General features: G+C 52.0%; 1 pseudogene; it reads left to right on the top strand.

Annotated features, from left to right (window-relative positions):
• LOC120849732 overlaps positions 1-14,972 on the top strand; it is a 107,557-nt pseudogene that overhangs the window by 35,262 nt on the left and 57,323 nt on the right.

The raw sequence follows: 14,972 nt of genomic DNA, 5'->3' as shown, positions 1-14,972 counted from the left end.
TTTTAGTGGCTATTGTTGGCTATTAGCATCTACTTCTTACCAGATTGGCTTCAAACGGCTAGCGATGGCTATTAGTGAGTATAATTGACCTTTCTGTTGGAGTGTACTAGAAGGTACGAGTGGGACGAGCTATAGGCGCCGCTCACGCTTTCAGGTGTACCTCAAAATGTGGAAAGCGATCAGGTTGAACCAAGCCACTTTGATCGCAGCGCCACCTTCGCTGCGATCAAGCAACGACACAGGTCAAGTTCATATAGGCAATATAGCCCCTTAGGGGCTATACTGTATTGTTTATGATTTTGACGTCAGAGGGAACGTCAAAGCACCACGACACGACGACGCCACGACGTCATCGTCGACGACGTTACGCGACGCCAAGATGCTGCGTAAGGCCGTCATGACATCGCGTCGCGTCGAGGACGACGCCACTTGGTGACCTCAAGTCGCCGTTGTAACGCGGTCGTGACGTCTCGTTGAGGACGACGCCGTTACGCGACATCAAGTCGCCGTTGTGACGCGGTCGTGACATCGCATCGCGTTGAGGACGACGCCGTTTCGTGACATCGACTCCGCTGTAACGCGATCATGACGTCGCTCGCCACATCGAGGACGACGTGGACGTGAAAGTCGATGCCGACGCTGACAGTGACGCCCCACGCAACGTCAAACATCGCTATGACGTCACGTTAACTTCGTCCTGACGTCATCATGAACATCAACGTCCCGACGAAGCCTTGACGGCCTGTAACGTTGTCGCCTTTGCCAGCATCAGCGTCGACGCGCAGTCACGACGAAGTCATGACGTCATGTAACGTCGTCGACGATGACGTTGACGTCGTGAAGCTAGCCACTAGCTTCATGACGCTTAAGCTTTGCACTCGTTGTACGCAGGCGCTGATTTTTGCACCTGAATTTACCGCGAGTTTCACGATTTCTGGCACTTTATGTATTAAGTAAATGTGCTCATTCCCTTTCCTTGCCTTGCATGATAGCTGCTTCAACAGTGCTGCCTTTGTGCTTTATGAGCTTTACCCGGCCAAAAAGTTTCGGATGTTCTACAACGAAAAATGGTTTCCATTTCCAATAACCAGAGTCGTCGAGGGTCACGATAAGTACACGTAAGCAATGAAGTTTCATTTTTGTTTGCCGATGGCACTAACTGTTATCTAAACCTTGGCAACGTACTTCAAGCGTTAGAAATACTTAATGAAAAATATCACGTTGATTTTATAAAAACAAGTGGAAAGAAACAAAAAGAATAAAGACAGGACAAGGCATCATCGCAAGGCATCATCGCAACCGGCATGGCAGAATAATTACAGTGTTTATTCTTGCTCTATCTTTGTTCCTTTTGTTGCTTTCAGTTTTTTACTGAAATGAACAGCACGACGTCGGATATTCTATAATTGAGTTTCATACAGAATCGTGAAAACACATAAAGGAATGCGCAAATCGATTTCGCCAAATTATGCCTCTGTCAGCCGAATTATTTACCTCTCACTGCCATGACAGTAACTGCGATCAACGTAATAGAACGCCGTATAATCGAGTATAGCTGTAATTTGACGCCATATGTTTGATTATTTTGCAAAATTGAGTTAAAGAGGTTAATCCTAAAATTACGAAATTGATTACATTGATATTTGAAACGTTATTACAGGCAAGTTCAGTTTATCACGCCATTACTTTTCATCCGTTCAAGTTTTTTTTTTTTTTTTTTTTTTACAAAATTTGATATTTGGCAAACGAAAACTGACGCGGCATGGCCGCAAAGAGGCGAACAAAACAAAAATTTATTTAGCCAGAGGAAACATGATAACATCAGAACCAGGTCGCCGCCGGAATGGGTCCGCGCCTTCGTGCCAACCTTTGCGACTACTTCAATCGGGAGGAACGCTTCCTATGGCTGTGCAGTACCGCCCCTAATTTCCTCGGAGACACTGTTTGAATTATTAAGAAGATTAGACCTGAGACAATCTGGAGTGTACATTTAGGTATCTTGTCATGTTGTTTTTAAGTCATTTGGTATGCGGACGTTTCGGTAAGCTTTTATTTTGGGACCTGGTTTTGCGGGCGCGTATATTAATCTTTGAAATTCAATAATAACGCAAATACTTCTTCTAGGCTAGAACTGTTCTCGATGGGACTAGGACGATTTGTCGAAAGCCCATTAGTTGACAGACAACTGGTAGATGGACAATTCGTTGAATCGGGCAATTCACCCCAGGCGAATGCCTCGAACGGGAAACATGTCGAAGCGGCCGGCCTTTTCGCAAAAACTATTCGTCGAACGAACTACAACAAAGTTGGAGTGATATGCTTTTTAGCTTAAAAGGAAATCTCACCACGATTCGCCGACTTGCAAATGCAAATAGGATTATCGACATTTAGAAGAGCGACGATTTACAAACATAAACTGCTTACTCGGTGTAGCCTTGTTGTAAATTCGGGACTAAATCACGTCGCTAAGAAATTATGTAGGTCAAAAAGAATAATTTCAAGTGAGCGTTTTTTAGTTCTGTACAAGTTTTGTCATTATGAAGTTGTAAAAAAAATATTTGCGAAAACAGGTTTTATTGACTTCTTGCAATGACCGTGCCTTGGAGGTTGTTCGCCAACGTAGCCTTGCAGACTTTTCTTTGCTGACAAATCTAGTACGCTGTGGTGGCTGTACCAACAGCAAGGTGGTGTTGGATATGCGCCTGTACGCGTGTTACACGTGTATATATGACCACCCAGGATCAGAAGATTAGCCCCCCGTTCGGTATTTCCAAATTTCACGATGATAGAGTCGAGTGAACGTCTTCACGCAGAGCCCGGCTTTTATAATTTTGAACGACCCGAATTTTCACGATTCATTACCGTACCCTTGTATATTCTGAGAACTGAATTCGTCATCCTTTATTTTTGGCAAAAAGGGTCACATTGTAAGGCCTCAACGTCCCAGGGAAACTCTAGACATTCTGTGCAAGTCTTTTCGACCATTCGACCTTGTGGGGTTATCCCCGTCCAGCTCCCCCCACCCCGAGTGACACAACACCACTCTTGATATAAACATTTAATCACTCACATTGATGAGTTCTCCGTCGGTCGCACCTCTCTCGGTATTCCCACGTCCGTTCCCTCTGCCGTCCGTCACACCACTCCCCTTGCACCACCCACGCGTCCCCCCACCGACCCTCCGAGCACCGCCGGTCTTTCCCTCGCACCCCTCTTTTCCCGGCGCCAGGCCGACGGGTGCCTTCATCCCGACGTGGGTATCCTCCCGGCTCCCCATCCACGCCGTCCAGGCCCTTGGGGGTTGGGCTCCTTTGAAGGGGGGCCGAGGACGTCCGCCGCCACCACCAGCCGGCCACGATAAGCTTCGATCGGCTACCGAGGGTGCCGACGGCTCGCCCTTGAGCCGCCCTCGGCCGCCGGAGTCTTGTAACAATCAGGCGGCGGCAGAGCGGGCCCCCCCCCCCCCCCTCCCCTCAATCCTCAGACCCCGACGCCGCCAAGAAAGAGTCCAGGTCAACGTCCATCAAGGACGGCGACGGCGGGGTACGAGTGATAGGCCCTCCGGGCCCGGTGGCAGATGAGTCCGTCGGGGAGGGGCCGATGAACTCGGCAGGCCGGACTGGCTCGGACTGCCTCAGCGACGGAAGCTTCAGGGCCCGCGGGATCGGCGCGGCAGGGGGTACCAAATCTGGGGCCGGAGTCAGGAGCCCCGGCCGCTCCCTCCGTAGCAGCTTGAGGGCCGCCTCGATGTCCTCCTCGGTGGCAGCGGCCGCAGCCGCTGCGTCTTTCTGCCGCTGGTCCCTCTCCGTGTGGAGCTTGCCCCTGGTGTGGGCCTCCTGGCACACCACCAAAACGTGGCAGACCGGACAGAGGGCCGCCTCCTCCTCTGCCGTGTAGACGGCCGGCGGCTCGTCGTCCCGGTCCGCCAGGGTCAAGCCCCGGAAAGGTGGCCTCACCTCGGACGGGTTGACCCCGCGGGAGGGGCGGTACTGGTCCCTCCACCTTGCGTGGGACGCGTAACCGACTGCCCCCCTCCCGGAGACCACCGTCCATGTGGCAGCCGACCGCATCTTCTTTCCTCCTCCAGGGGTTTAGGCCCAGCCGGAGGCGGTTGCGCGGAGTGGGAGCTCGAGCGCCCTCCGCGGCCCGACCGGACGCGCCTCAAGTCCTCGGGCGTCCCATTGTCGCCCCTCCGGTTCCGGGACCCGCGACCAGCCCTAGACCCCGAGCGGGGGTAGTAAACCCGCTCCGTCGTCCAGGGCTGAGTTCGGCGTTCGCAGCGGTGGGGTCGGCCCCGTGCACCGCCGGTGGCAGACATTCTGTGTGGCAAAAAGAGGTGGGTAATGTATGCGATACACTAGCGCCTTTTGGCCCTGAGATTGTATCTCCGGGGATTTTCCCCAGCGTTGCTTGTCCCGCCTGCCTCCCCGTGAGTATCGTCAGGATCGCGGAGGCAGTAGGTCTTCAAGTCGCCCACGTGCACCGAGCAGGACACTTCGCCCGTGTCTAGGCGAGCAAGTCGGTAGGTCAAACGTGACAGTCGTGCCGCGACCCGGTACGGCCCTTCCCACCTGTGTGCCAAACACGTCGCAAAACCTTGCCCCGCGTTGCTGAGAGGGTGTGTTCGCCTAAGGACCAGATCCCCAACGGCGTAAACCAGGTGGCGGTGCGTTTTGTCGTACTGGGCGGCCTGCTCCAGTAGGGCAGCGTCTAGGTTCTCCCTGGCCATGCGGAGGGCGTCCCCCAGTCGGCCACGGAGTTCCAATGCTTAGCGAGAGATGGGGCGGGGGTCAGCCTGCCCACACTCTCGGAATCCATTTTCCAAGGGATACGTCAGCTCCTTTCCAAAGTTCAGGTACGCGGGTGTCAGTCCAGTTGATCGATTTACCGTCGTTCGGGTTGCAAAACCGAGGTCAGATATGTTCGCGTCCCAATCCTTATGCTTACCGGTGAGTGTCACCAGCATCGCCTTCAGGTTCCGGTTCATCCGCTCGGTGATGTTCGCATGTGGGTGGTAAGGCGTTGTTCGCTTAGCTGGATATTGAGTGACCGTCACGAGTCCACAAAGACCTTACTTGTGAACACCGAAGCGTTATTTGTGTTCAGAGAAGCAGGGAAACCGTAGCGACAAAATGTCTCCAACAGTCTTTCCCAGATTCTTGCAGACACTAGCTTTCTGAGTGGGAAAAGCTCGACCCACTTCGAGAAATGGTCCGTGACGACGAGTAGATACTGGTTTCCGCGTGGACTTCGGGGCAGTGGTCCGATAATGTCACACGCGACCGTCTCCCAAGGGTGCTGGCTGATGACAGGTTGCATCAGGCCGGGGGGCTTCCCTCCCCGGGGCTTCGCCACTTGGCACGCTGGACAGCTGCGGGCATACCGAAGTACCTCCCTCCTCATTCCTGGCCAGGTCACGAGACGACACAACTTTTCGTAAGTTTTCTTGCCGCTCCCGTGGCCTGCCAGGGCCGAGTCATGAAAATACCTCATAAGTTTCCGCTGCAACTTCCGCGGAACGATGATTTTGAAGGGGGATGGGTCTCCCTCCTGTTCGTCCATTTCGGGGATGTACCTGAGCAACAAGTTGTTTTCACCCAACAGATGGGAATCGATCTCTCTATCGACCCTCGCACCTGCGTTCCCGGTGTCCGCTGCATCGCCCGCCAGCGTTTCTGACACCCGCTGTCCCGTTCCAGCGTTTCCAGCGTCTGCTGCATTACCCGCTAGCTTTTCCGACACTCGCTGACAGAAACCATCTGTTCTCTGGGCTTGCAACAACTCTTCCTTGCTCACAACAGTACCCCAAGCGTTCATCTGTTCATTTGTGGCATCACACACAGCCGCACAAGGCGGGGTATCACCTTTTCCGCCACCGCTCGCATTGCCGCGAGTCTTTTTCCCCCCGTGGATGGCTCCCCTGGAACCAGTTTCCGGCGCGTGACCGGGCGCTCTCTCCTTCTCGCCCGTTTCCTTTGCATTCTCGCAAGCTTGCTTTCGTGGGTGGAGGGTTGCCCGGGGCAGTTCCCCCGGGTCAGCTTCCACGGGTGCGCGCGACAATGCGTCCGCGACCTGGTTCGCAGTGCCTCTGCGATACTCTATCTTGTAGGCGTAGCGCAGCAGAGTGAGCACCCAGCGGGCCAGTCTGCCGGCTGGTTGCTTCAGCCTCTGAATCCAGGCGAGAGCGTTGTGATCAGTTTGGATGGTAAAGACAGCGCCATCCAGGTAGAGATCAAACTTATGCAGGGCATACATAATTGCCACTCCCTCTCGCTCGGTGGTGCTGTAGTTGCGTTCCGCCGGCGTGAGTGTGCGGCTCGCAAAGGCGACGGGCCTTAATTGGCCGTCGTGCTCTTGCAACAAGACCGCTCCCACGCCGTAATCGCTGGCGTCCGCTTGCACCACGAACGGCAGGTTTAAATCTGGCAGTCGCAAACTGGCAGTCGCCGCGATCGCGCGAGTGAGAGAGATGAATGACACCTCCTGTTCTCGTTGCCAAACGTACTTCGAGCCTTTGCGCAACAGCTGGTTAAGCGGGCGGGCTAGCTCGGCACAGTTGGGAATAAAATGGCGATGAAACCCAATCATTCCTAGAAATCTTTGGAGGCTTTTCACATCCTGCGGCCGAGGGAAATCAAGGATGGCCCTTAACATCTCGTCGTTCGGTTTCAAGGTTCCCTCGTCGACAACAAACCGCAGGAGATCGATTTTCGGAGAAGCGAGCTGTACCTTCTTCGGGTTAATCATCAACCCCGCATCCCTCATTCGTCCGAGGATGATCCTCAGGTGAACGAGATGTTCGCTGAATGACTTGGAGAAGACCACAACATCATCCATGTAGGCCATTGCGAAACTAAACCTGGTGTCTCCCAAAACGATGTCCATAAGTCGCTGGAAACTTGCCGGCGAGTTGGACAGTCCGAAGGGAAGGCGAGTAAACTCAGATAACCCGCGATGGCAAGTGAAAGCTGTCTTTTCGACATCGGCAGGAGCGATTTGAATCTGCAAAAAACCCCTGCTGCAGTTTAGTGTTGTAAACACTTGGGCGTTTCCCAAGGAATACATGATGGATTCGATCAACGGAAAAGGATACGCATCCCTCGTTGTCAGAGAATTGAGCTGGCGGTAGTCAACGCAAAGCCTGGCTGTCCCGTCCTTCTTTGGAGCTAGAACTACCGGAAAAGCCCAAGGACTTTTCGATCTTCTGACAGCGCCCGTGTCAATCATCTCGTCGAGGGCGGCGTCTAGGAGGTTTCTTTTGTGAACGCTAAGCGGCCGGGGATTGCAACCCCAGGGCTTAGCTTCGCCGGTGTCGATCCGGTGCTGAAGGACGTTAGTCATGCCCGGCCGTTCGGTGAATGTCGCCAAAAGGGGCGCAAAACGTCCGCGAGTGCATGCCTCTGCTCGGTCGGGCCGTCGAAAGATGCGAGCACGGCCTCCAATTCCGCCGTTCCAACCTGCGTGACGAGCGCCTCTGGCTGGAGCTTGGGGCAACCAGCGAGAGCCGTCGTACGTGGAGCGCAAGGAACACGGGGCGGCGGATCGGCGAAAGGTATCAGCGGAGTAGACGGGTCGTAACGGTACCCACTGTTCCGCAGGTCAACGATGATGTCTTCTCGAGAAAGGAAATCTCGCCCCAGTATGACCGGAGATGTGAGACCCCGAAGGTACACAAAACGTTGCCTCTTACGTCGACCGTCAAACTCGACTTGAAGGCGCAGAGCCCCCTCAGCCCTCGTCATGCCCGTTGCCAAACGCATGCAGAAGTCGACCGGTCTTAAACTCCTCCTCCTCTCGCGGCATGCTTCGTACACGTCGTCACCGATCAGACAAAGGGTAGCTCCGGTATCTATCAATGCTGAGAACTCCCTCCCAGCAACGTTAATCGTCATGCAGGGTCCACAGGCAGAGAGTCCCGTCTGGGCTCTACATGCCAGTGGGGCAAACGCGTCCGCGACATCAGTGGGACATGTCGGTAACAAATCTTCGTGGGGCTTCCCCCCCCTTCCCCCCCCCCCCGTACCACGTCGCCCCTCCCTTTCGCCACTGGCCAGCGGCGGGAACTTGGATGATCCGGTTAACGCCCCTGGCCCCGGGCGCTTCCCTGGCGCTGACCGTCGCGCTCGAGCTGCGGACAGTTACGTATGATGTAGCCAGGCTGGTCAAACCGGAAACAACGCAGGGGTCGGCGGCCCGGACTCTGGCGACGCCCATCTCCTTCATCTCCACCGAAACGGGACGCGTTATCTCCCCGCCTCGCGACACCACGCGCTCCGGCCCCGACCGAATTCGAAGGCCGATTCTCGCGGCCGGCGCGGCGTCTCTGGTCGTACGAGAAGGGGTCTAGCGCGCGAGCTGAAACGACTTCTCGCGCCTCGGGCCTAACAACCGCGGACACCGACGCTGCCTCGACACGGGGGGTCGGGCTTTGGGCCCCCGCCCACGCGCAACTGGGCTCAAGCGATTCCTCTGGCCCAGGCGGCGGCGCGTAGCGGAGCTCAGCAAGCAAGTCCGCCTGAACGACGCGCACCTCTCGAGCCAGAGCCTCCAGGGTGTCGAAGCTGCGCCCACGAAGGTACGGCTTGAAGGACGGGTGGCACTGGCGGATTACTCGCGAAACTTGGTCCGCGTGACTCGCCGCGGGGTCTGCTCTCGAATAAAGTTCCTGAAGTGCGCGCACGTACTCCAAAAGGCTCTCGTCAGGATGCTGCGTGCTCGTGTTTAACTCCTCGCGGACGCGCCTCTCATAGTCCGGCGGCAGAAACTCGCTTCGGAAGCGCTCATGGAACGCTGCCATCGATGAGGGAGGCTCCTGAAGCCTCCACCAACGGGCGGCATCCCCGACGAGGGCGATTGGCAGGATCTGCCGGATGACGGTGTCATCTGACGCGCCAACGGCCGTTTGGTAGGTGCCCAGGCGCAACAGAAAGTCATGAACAGACCTCTCGTCTGCGTAACCCGAATACGTGGGCAACTCCATCGTAAGCCGCGGACGCGGAAGTGTCACTGTCGCGGGAGCAGTCGGGCTCTGGGCCGCAGCTAACTGCCGCGTGAGTGTAGCGAACAGAGCTGTCATTTGCTCCATGAGCTCAGCCGCATCCGAAGGCACCTGCGGTTGCGCGATAGTCGGACTCTCAACCAGCGACGCAGTCGCCCCTGCGGGGTTAGCCTCAGGGGGAACGGCGGCTGGTTCCCGTCTGCTCGGCGCGTTCGCGCCGTTTGAACCTCCGTTTCCCTCGCGCCTGGACTTCGGCTTCTTGACTTAAAGGCCGACGTACACTTCGTGCTTTCCACTTTTGCCCTTCCCCCCTTTCCTATATCCTCTCCACTTTTAAGCTTGCCCCAACTTGGACCCCTCGCAGATTAGGAGAGGGGAGCGCTAACAGGATTATCTTCCCTGCAGAAAACCGAGGTTGTACGTCGGCCTTTAAGTCAAAGCTCTCTGCCTAATCAAAACCCTTGCCAAACTGGCCCCCGCTCCAAAAGTAAACACAAGTAGATTGGTGACACCCGGGAAGAGGAACTGGACAAAGACAATTAATTGGGCCCCACGTTGGGCTGCCAGTGTGTGGGGTTATCCCCTTCCAGCTCCCCCCACCCCGAGTGACACAACACCACTCTTGATATAAACATTTAATCACTCACATTGATGAGTTCTCCGTCGGTTGCACCTCACGGTATTCCCACGTCCGTTCCCTCTGCCGTCCGTCACACCACTTCCCTTACACCACCCACGCGTTCCCCCACCGACCCTCCGAGCACCGCCGGTCTTTCCCTCGCACCCCTCTTTTCCCGGCGCCAGGCCGACGGGTGCCTTCATCCCGACGTGGGTGTCCTCCCGGATCCCCATCCACGCCGTCCAGGCCCTTGGGGGTCGGGCTCCTTTGAAGGGGGGCCGAGGACGTCCGCCGCCGCCACCAGCCGGCCACGATAAGCTTCGATCGGCTACCGAGGGTGCCGACGGCTCGCCCTTGAGCCGCCCTCGGCCGCCGGAGTCTTGTAACAATCAGGCGGCGGCAGAGCGGGCCCCCACAACCTATAGTTCGACGAAAAGGAACTTTCGACCAATTCTCCGTTCTCCGAATTGGCCTTGAGCGAATCGTCCTTCTTTGAGTTGTCCGTTTACCAATGGGCTTTTGACGAATTGACCGGATTCAGTTTTCGATACAGTCTAAATTTCTGCCCCTAAATTTCAGATATGGCGTTCTTTGGTAGACGCCGGATCAGGCATACCAATAGAGATTCTGGTCATGTTTCGTAGACTTTTTTTTTTTTTTGGGGGGGGGGGGGGGGGGGCAAACACTTTGTACACTTTGATTTAGGTGTACAGCCAAGCTCTGACTTAAATTTTAAGTTCTGTGTTGGAGAGCTTAATTTTTAAAATACTTTTTTACTTTGTGTAAGCTCTGCCAGGCGAACCACGTGCATCACCATGTCTCTTTTCACCAAGAACCTTTCCATTGCCGCACTATACTTTTGCATAAACGTTTGCGCTTCTAAACTTCTTTTTCATGTATAAATACGCGGAAGTGCTGCACAATGCCAGACGTTACTGTGGCAGGGCGTACTCTGCTCGTGTAACTACTTCATATAACCGACATCTGTGAACCCTGGCGCGAAGTGCAGTAGCAAATTTAAACACCCAGAAATTCATCTCACAAGACAAGGCGGTGCTACTGCCGCACCTCGGACCCCTAGACATTTGTGCAGGCTTGTGGAATAGCTGTAAAACCCGATAAAGTGAGTTGATTTAATTTACGACGCGTATACATTACTGAATCACCAACCAAAAACGGCACAGGCAAGAACATTTTTGATCAGATTTTGAGAGAACGCATGGCAAATGTATAGCACGCCTTATTTTGAGGATATTTAAGCAGACGGGTGTTTGAAGGGCTTCAAAGAAAGTTTGAAGGTTTTCAGAAGCCTCGAGCTAGCTTACCCTACTACGAGTTTGGCATTGTAACGATTACACCAGATTAAAAACGAGAGCTTCAACATCTGCTTGATTGTCCTTCTTATGATAAAAAAAAAGCTACTCGGACTTGACTATGCAATATTAACAATTTAGTTAGTCGTTATCATCAGTGAATGTTTAGAGACACGAATGAGAAGAGTGCAGACAGCGGAAGGCTATTTAAGGACATCAGCGTACACATCAGGAAGGGGGCCTCGGTTTGCATCGCAGGCGGATACGTTACTACGAATGCACCACGACTCTAAAAACATTCGTGGATCTGACCTTTGTTCTCGCGCCATGGTCACTGGACTCCGAAAATCAAAGCTGTGACCCGTTTTCTAGCCGTGACCCTCTATTCGCGACTCCAGCGACCTATAGGGGGCGCCACCACCAAAAAAACATGGCGGCTGAGTCCCGGTCGCGGCGGCTCGGCCGGGCCGCCTGAACAGGTGGCCTGTTCAATTTAACAGATTTTATTTTGTTTAATGCCCAATATTATAGGTATTTGAACTGAGACGGTGAAGTGTAGCCGGTGCAGATAAACTTGCAAAGCATAGTTTTGTTTTGCCGGTGTTTTTTTTTTTTTTTTGTCCTTTTCGTGTCAAACTTTCGTTTCGGAGATTTCGTTCAAAACCGAAACTATGGGCTCCGGAGAAACGGTAATATACTAATCAGTGTTGATCATCTAAGGAAAGCGGCGATGACTATAGAATTGTTCCACAGAGAGTAACTTTTCAGCTAACTCGCATGCCTCGACCATGCAACTTATCTGTCCGCGGAATCGAGCTTTTGTGCGTATCCGCGTTTACGAAACAGTTCCAGTCGTCTGCTCGGCCATCAACACAGGCTGCAGGAAAATTGCGAAAATTAAGCAACCGCTTCTTGAGCCAAGGACCATGTTAACCCGCCGGCGCCCCACAAAGCAGCTGATACTCGTATTTCAATTCAGGTTTTAGTAGCAATCGAGAAGTCATTTTGACGAGCGGCTTATGTATTATATTACGTACTATGGTCCCACTAAAGCGATATTAGTATATCCTTCGGGTTGAAATATGAACTCAGTTGACTAGCTATGAGGTGAGCTGCTGAATAAAAGTATATTTGACAGACGAAGACATACTGCTTAAATTTAGCCAAATGGTTCTATAGCCGGCAGCACGGAGACAAACTGAAGCGAGTCTTCATTGAAGATCCAAGCAGAACCTCTCTGCATTGAACTTTGCTTCGAATCCTGAACGGAGAAAATTAGTATTTTTTTGTGGCCGGTCAACCTGATCAATGTAGACGTATATTGCTGCTGGCTTCGACGTCCTGGTAATATAAATATTGGAGGCGCGATAGGTCAAAATGCCGTGACAGCATCTAACGTTGCGAGACTTGTCTCATACCTTTTGAAAACAGATAATTTCCCTCATTCATCATTTGCAGCGAGCAAGTTTTCCTGAATAAAGTAATTGCGAAATCAGCCCAACTCCTTCAGTGTGGTCTAGAGGCTCTTTCGGCGAAAAGCAGCCAAGATGAATAGCCAACACACCGACCGGCGTGGGTTTCTCAAACTTGAAGCTTACCGAACACAACCAAACTCAAGAAAAGCAGCTATCAAACCTTCCCATTCACTTGACTGCAACATTGATGTTCCTCCAGTATCAGTTACCAAGCAGTCGTCACTTTGAATGTGATTCGAGACAGACAGGAAATCAAAACCTTTTTCCGTGATTCCTCCCCATCCAAGAAATCGAAAGCACGCGACCGTGTGCTGTGGAGTAAACGGGCTTTCAAACACGTAATAGAAGAAAACAATTTACTGAGGCTTCACCACACTAATGATCACTCAGGCAAACTTAAGAAATATTCGGACCTTCGTCAAATTACATTGTTCGCCACCACGCCGACAACACGTCCCCGCGAAAGCCACCAGAGACGCGGAGGGGCGCGGAGCGACCTGGACCGGCTGGTTCCCGGTTTTCCCGCTTGGCGGCGTCCGTTTTGCTGGAGTCGCGAATACTCGTTTTTCCCTTGAGAAAAGGGAAGTTTTGCGCATTTGTCATATTCCGCGCGAAGTAGTTCTTTCAACAAAAGGTTAGGGCGCAAACGACCTGGTGGTGGTTAAAAATTTGACAAAAAACCCCGCTACTGAGATCTCCCTTCTCGTCCCAGTCTCGTTGCTTTAGGTCAAAACGTCTTACAAGACGTGGTAGTCGGAGGAAAAATCGAAGGTTTTGGGGTTTGAAACCTGCATGTCAAGATAAAATAACATATATCTACTCTGAAATACACCTACTTATATAGTTTAACTCTACAAATAAAGGGGAAGATCGGTAATGCTCCGCGAGGAGCCGAACCTTTTTTTTTCTACGGTTCTTGAGGTGAAAACGAAAATAGTTCAGTTCTTGACCTCGTTGCATATGCGACTTTTTATAGGTCCCTCTTGTCTTCTATGTGGCAGGTGTTTTGTTTCCTGCCCGTCTCACCGACGAAGGATGAGTCACAATCCTATCTCTGTTTCCTTCCTGTGTTGTCTTTGCGCTACATTGTATTTAAAGGTGAACGGCCTGCATTTTAAGGTCATGCTAGTAATGCAAATAATGTATAGGTGCAGCCAGGCGGAAAATAATAACGATAATAATCCCCGGCGACGGGAAAGAAGAAAACAAAGGACAACAAAACATTCCGAACTAAACTCGGTGATTGGTGCACGATTAAAACATCCGCCTGGTATTGGTATAGATCAAATACCACGAGGTGTTTTTTTTTTCTAACTTTTGGTCTGCTCACTTAGTAGAGCGCTCTACTGAAAATATAGAAGTCCTTGTATTCATACCTGAACAGGGCGGATTTCTTCAATCACACAACAGTCACCTGGTTGGGTTTGGAGATTTGTGTTCGACCGTTGTTTTTCTTGTGCCCCTTCTTTAGAGATTAGTATCGTTCTTATTGTCCTGCTTGCTTGCACCTTTGCATTCATTGCATTATCACCATAACCTTAAAATGCAGGCCGTTCACCCTTGGCGTTAGACTGGTGGCGGCTGTTAAAACTCGTTTGCTCTACTGCCGGCTTATTCATGGTTAGCTTAGTTGGTGGAGCACTCCACTGGAAATAGAATTGTCCCTGGTTCGATATCAGGACCAGGCGAATTTTGTCATTCGTGCACCAGTCACCTATCTGTCCTTGGAAATTTCTGTTTCTCCACTGTCCCTCTTGTTCCCGTTCTGCAGGAATTAGTATCGTTTTTCTTGTCCAGCTGGCTTGCACGTTTGAATTAATGGCCTTATTATCATGACTTTGAAATGCAGGCCGTTCGCCTTTGTTGGTGTAAAACGTGTGACGGCTTTCACGAGGCGTCGTTTGCTCTACTGAAGTCTAACTCCTCGTTAGAGTAGCTGATAGAGCACTCCATTGGAGATGAAGAGGTCGCTGGTTTGACAGCAATACCAGGAGGATTGTTTTCAGTCTCGCATCAGCCACCTAGATTTCTTTAGAGATTTGTGTTTGTCCCTTGTGCCCCTTGTTTTCCTTTTCCAGGGATTGTTATCAGCGGGGTATTCTCATTTCCAAGAAAATTATCCTGGCTTATATAAAGTTCTAAATAACTATTACTGATCAGTTGTCTTAAATAATGACGCAGTGAACTCAGCTACAGAACAACTTTATCGCGATAGTAAAAGGGACCATGAAACGATGTTAGACAGAATGTTACTGAGTGCACATCTTTTATGAGATCAAAAGTAAGCCAGCATGCGAGATTAGGAATTCTAAATCCTAATTTTTTTCTATAACGTTTTGGATAATAAAACGGACTATATTACACTCTCTCCTTCGGGTTCTCACAACGAAGCTCAGTGTATGAATGAATCGATTAATATACCAGTTGTGGCGACACTTTCTGTAATGGGTGGAAGCCTCCGCCTGTTAGCAAAGTAACCGCAACATCCACACTGTCGGGGTCTTTTTTCCCTTTTTTTTTCGAGCACGTCAGTTGAATTTAGCTTCCGTATTGAACACGAGTAGTGA

Source organism: Ixodes scapularis, unplaced genomic scaffold (genome assembly GCF_016920785.2).
Source record: "Ixodes scapularis isolate PalLabHiFi unplaced genomic scaffold, ASM1692078v2 PGA_scaffold2__306_contigs__length_199485367, whole genome shotgun sequence".
Taxonomy (NCBI): domain Eukaryota; kingdom Metazoa; phylum Arthropoda; class Arachnida; order Ixodida; family Ixodidae; genus Ixodes; species Ixodes scapularis.
The sequence above is the reverse complement of the archived record's forward strand: the minus strand, read 5'-3'. Positions and strand labels throughout refer to the sequence as shown.